Source organism: Castanea sativa, chromosome 11 (genome assembly GCF_040712315.1).
Source record: "Castanea sativa cultivar Marrone di Chiusa Pesio chromosome 11, ASM4071231v1".
NCBI lineage: Eukaryota > Viridiplantae > Streptophyta > Magnoliopsida > Fagales > Fagaceae > Castanea > Castanea sativa.
The window spans coordinates 68548721-68554340 of NC_134023.1; the positions used below are offsets into that span (position 1 = coordinate 68548721).

At 36.1% G+C, this 5620-nt stretch overlaps 1 pseudogene; it reads right to left on the reverse strand.

Moving 5' to 3' along the window:
• Positions 1 to 1154: 1154 nt before the first annotated feature.
• Positions 1155 to 3859, reverse strand: LOC142615176 (zinc finger BED domain-containing protein RICESLEEPER 2-like; annotated as a pseudogene).
• Between the last annotated feature and the right edge of the window lie 1761 nt (positions 3860 to 5620).

The following is a 5620-nucleotide window of genomic DNA, read 5'->3' on the forward strand; positions in this document are numbered from 1 at the left end:
TGAGAAACATGGGAACCATTTACCAGTTCTATTCATTATCGTCATTGGCCCTCCAAAGAAGGTGAGATCGATCGCCTGATCTTTACTTCTGAGTATTCAAAGTTTCAAACTAAACTGTACCGACAGAAACACTTTTTAATATACTCCAAAAGTTCCAATAAACACTTTGTATTTTGAACTTATCTTGCAGAATAACTGGTTTTCATTGAAGCGTATTGTTAGAATGGCTTGAATTGTCAAATTTGGTGGATTGACATTAGCCAACAAATCATTAAATGCATTAGCCAACAAACCGTCAGGAAATGCACGAAGAAATGCAAGAAGTTGCACTTAATGTTGCAATGACTCATGGCCGAATATATTGACTTCTTTGATAGAAGTCTTGAATTGTTCTCCTTTGTTGGAACACTTGACATTAGGGCTGTCCACGGGTCGGGCCGGGTCGGTTTTGGGCCCAAACCGAACTCGACCCGACTGGTTCGGGTTACTGAATTCCAGACCCGTATTCGACCGAATATTCGGGTCGGATTTGACATTTCGGATAATCGGTTGTACGGGTCGGAGTTGTTGGATTGACGGGTCTGGGCCTCAGATTGGGCCGGAATATATTACATTATTAAAATTTCAATTATTTCATTTTTTGGGGCCTTCTCAGCCCAAATTACTCTGTTTGGCAACTGAAATCTGCCATATATTTCAAATTGGGCCTATTCTTATAAAACTTATTTTAAAATAGGGCTTCAATTAGGACATATCTAAAAGGCCCAAAAAATGTCTATTCTTTTTATCACCTGTGATCAACACAACACATCAAAATGTTTTTTTTTTTTAATCACCTGTGATCTGAAACATGTAGCACCTATCAATCCATTCCACATACATAACCTTTCCCACATTAACCACAAAAATTAATATAAGCACCAAGGCAGTAAGCTAGTCTATCAATCCACGTACATAACCTTTCCCACATTAACCACAAAAATTAATATAAGCACCAAGGCAGTAAGCTAGTAGCTCAATGCCTATAAAACCTGTCGACCATAACAAATAATATTTTTAGCAACAAATAAGCTCCAATATTACCATAGAAGCAGTTACTGCAAGTTTTTGGGCAGTAACCTATTTAGGCAGAAAGCTTGGTAACCCATAATTACTTACAACAATCAAATACCATAGGTATTTCCAAAAAATAGTTTTTCCAAAGCATTGAATGACTACTCTAAAGTTTATAAGTCTATATAACTAATAGAAGAGAAAACCTATGAACTAAGATTTCTTTTCTATAAGCATTGACTGTCGAGTATCGTTACAAGTTAGAAAAGCGACGTGTACAAAAAAGCTTCCAAAATATTCCCAAAAAGCTGCCTTCTTTACAAAATAAATTACCATCCTCCTACATTAGACAGAACAAACAATAAATTAGTACCAAATACAAAACGACTAGCTTGTAAGGAAACCAAGTTTATAACAGTAGCAAGCTAAAGGCAGAATCATACCAAGTCAGCCATTAATCATCAATGCTAATTAAGGGTCGTTTGCCGGAAGTGAAACTCTTGCTTGAGTTGGAATTTGCTGTTGCATTTGCTGTTGGTTGTTCATTTAAAACTAGAAAAGAATAGGAAATAAACACAATAAATTAAATTTGGCTAGACAAGACAAGACATTCAATAAGATTAATAGACTAAATTTCAGAATTTAAACATATTACCTAAGTCAAGTAACTCCTCCTCCAATGCCTCTACATCATCCTTTGACCGGCGATGAGAAATTGGAACCGTGGCTTGAAGCCAATTTTGTGAACATACAAGGTTTTGAACCATGAGAGGAGATAGTGAACTTCAAAATGGATCGACAATTCGACCACCAGTGCTGAATGCAGACTCAGATGCAACAGTAGAAACTGGCATAGCCAGCACATCCTTAGCTACTTTAGACAACACTTGGTACCTACTACAATTGTCCCTCCACCACTCCAATATCTCAAAATTCACATCCTTTCTCCCATCACAATTTTCAGCCAAATACTTCTCAAGCTCATTACTACAACCTACAAATTGTTCAACTTCCAAAAATCGTTCATATCGCGAGTGAACCATCACATATGGATCACTACCATCACTTTCCAATTCTGACCTCTCACTCTCACTTTGTTCTTGCAAATTTGGTGAATGAATAGAAGAGTAAAAATTATACAACTTGTACAAAAGATCTTTCACCTTATCAACCATCACTTCAGCAACTAAATTCCCATAAATTTCAGTAAAAGAAAACTTCAAAAACCTCAATTTTTTTCGTGGATCAAGAACCATAGCCACATACAAAAGAGGATTAATTTTCTCCCCTTCCCCCCAATACTTCTCAAATTTAGTTTGCATGTTTGTGGCAGTGTTTTTCAAGAGAGTGTTTTGGGATTTAACTAAATTGGAAATACTCTCCTGAATAACAAAGATCTCATCATAAAAGGCATTTGAAGTAACATACAAAGAACCAGAGAATTTCTTCGTTGCATTATAAAAAAGCCTTAAAAAGGTCACAAATGACCTACAATTTTGGAAATCAACCATACACGGAGATCCCAAACCACCACTATCTTCCTTGGTCCTAAAGTATGAAGAATAACCATCATCTTCAAAATCCATTCAAATGAACACTTTCTCAAACTTTTCAGCAGTTTCTAACATGATATAGGTCGAGTTCCACTTAGTAGGTACATCTAAACTAAGAAGACTCTTGGACTCCATACCTAACCTCTCCATAAAACTCTTAAAAGTTTGACTTCTATTGGGTGAGGACTTCACATACCTCACAGCTTCATGCACCTTAGCAACAGATACATCAATCTCTTTCAAACCCTCCCCCACAATGAGATTTAGGATATGAGCACAACACCTCATGTGCATGTACTCATTTCCCAAAACTGTCACATTCCAATCTTTAGTCACCCTTTGCAAAAATTTAATTGTTGTTAAATTTGAGCTAGCATTATCCATTGTCAAGGTAAATATCCCATTAATACCCCACTCACGCAATGACATCTCAATTTTTCTACCTATAGTCTCCCCCTTGTGGTCTTCAACTTGACAAAAGTTTAAAATTCTCTTATGTAATTTCCAAGCATCATCAATGAAGTGACATGTGAGACACATATAATTTAAATTTTGAACAGAAGTCCATGTGTCCGTAGTAAGACACACCCTACAACCCTTCAAAGATTTCCTTAGCTTATCTCTCTCACTATTATAAATGCCAATCACATCTCTAGCCACAGTTTGGCGAGATGGGATATCCTTTAATTGAAGCTTAGGTTGTAAGGTAGTTACATACTTCTTAAACCCATATCCCTCAACATACCTAAAAGGCAATTCATCAATTATAATCATTTCGGCCAATGCCTTTCTAGAAGCCTCAACAGAAAAGGTTGTTGACACAAGGTTGAATCCATCATCTCCATCCTTTTTGGGTTCAAAAGCTAATGTTTTCTGCCCTTTAACTAGATCATCTCTATTAGGGTTCTTAGGACATATTACCACATGAGCTAACAAATTACTAGTACCACAACTCTTACTATCAGCATTATACGATTTTTGGCAAAAATTACAAACAGCCTTAATTTTACTAGAATCACCCTCGCCTATCTTTACTTTTTCAAAATAATCCCAAGCAAGTGACTTTTTCCTACCACTACAAGTACCACTAACAGGAGCTGTCATACTCACTTGGCATGGTGGAACAGGGGGCAACTCAGCCAGCAAGCTTCCGGCTTGGCTAGCGGCGAATCTTCAGCTTGGGTGGGAATAGCACCAACATCTTCTGTAGTAGCTGGAGTTTGGAGAGAGGGTTCATTCGCTAAGGTTTCCATGACCTAAAAAAATAAAGATACACATAAGCAAACTAGAGTAACAAGTATAATTCCTAGCTTTAATAGTAATAAACTAATAATAATAAATGATAACCACACAAACCAAAATTAGGAACAGCCACATTATAACAATCTTCTCATATAATCACAATTATTTAAGGTTCGAAGAATCATACACAAACAATCCTTAAAAATCATTGAGCAAAAGAAACATTTATGTCTTGTAAAACTGAGCAGTGAGCACCTTTACATGCATTAATTGGCATGAAGCGTAGTTATGCAATCAACAAGACTCTAGGTTTTAACTAGCATAGCCAGACTCTGGTGCCAACCCTAGCTGCTGACTCCTAGTTATTTTTCTTGGCTCAGTGCTTATGCAAAGCAAACTTAGATACTAACTTCTAGGTTTTATCTTTATTTTTCTATTCTTAATTTACATTGCTGCATCATTCTAGCTTGTCCTGCTTCACAATCAGATCTTGTGTCACAATCAGAACAGTCTTTAAAGAAGTGAAGCAACATACATCTTCTAATCAACCTAGATAAGCCTCTTTTATTTTTGGCTGAATAGATATGCCTAATAGTATGCTTTACTCCCTATGGAAAATACAAATGCTAAGGTTGTTAATGTCAATTCTTGTGTAGACACATCTTAAACAAATGAGTTAACTTTCTGATGCTGATTCAAATTTCAGGAAGTTGTAAACATGCATCATGAGATTTGTGTCAACAACATAAAGCTGTACCAAGTCTCATTATTAATTATTTGCGTAATTAATTAACACCAGCTCCAGAGAGGAGCATCTTTGCATAAATCAAGACTAACTCCTTAGTCAGCTGATCTTCAGGCTTTTACTAATTTAATCTACACAAACAAAACAAACATACTTAAATGATTTGAAGCAGACAAATACCATATTTTCAGACCTAAAGTCCATGAGCATTAACCTTCTAGAGTTCGATGGTGAAAATAAATAGTTTGTGATGGGAAGAACAAATCTGGACCTTCAATGCAAACTGCCAAACAAATACATCCAGAACTAGACATGCTTCATGCTACAAATGAATACATATGATGTTAGATATGTGTCAAACATGCTTGACTTGTGGACCTGAGGTTCATCCTGATCATCTGATAGGAATTGCGAATAAATGGTTCATTATTTTTTTAAACGTCAAGAAAGTTCAACTGAACACCAATAAAAGTAGCAAACATTGTTGTTAGCATTTGTTTCTTTAACTGCTGTGTTTATGATGGAGACTATGGAAGATACAGGGAAAAGATTCCAATTAACTATATAATCATTCATAATCCTGGCTTCAGGATAACTGGGACCAAGAGCAAAGTATTTTTTGATCAATAAGCCATACAAGAACTCAATGGATATTAAACTTGCAACCATTGTTTTCAAACACAGGATCAGACCAATCAGTCTGGGGTACAACTGTGACTGGTATCTATACTGGTCTGGTCCACATTCAAAAACTGGAAATACTTAAAACCAGTCAAAACTAACATTTCCACCTCCAAAACAGGGAACCGGAACTGGTTTTTACCCTTATTTTAAAGTGTTTGACATCCGAAGACATCCCCCAAAAAGAGTAAACTGACATGTATTACTTCTTTTATTAAGGGAGTAATGGGCAAAGTAACAAACCCAACATTGAACGAAAGAGAAGAGAGTATTGCCCATATAGAAGTTAGCTCATACATTCAATATTTAAAATTCTTAATGGAATGTGATATTTATAGAGTAAGAA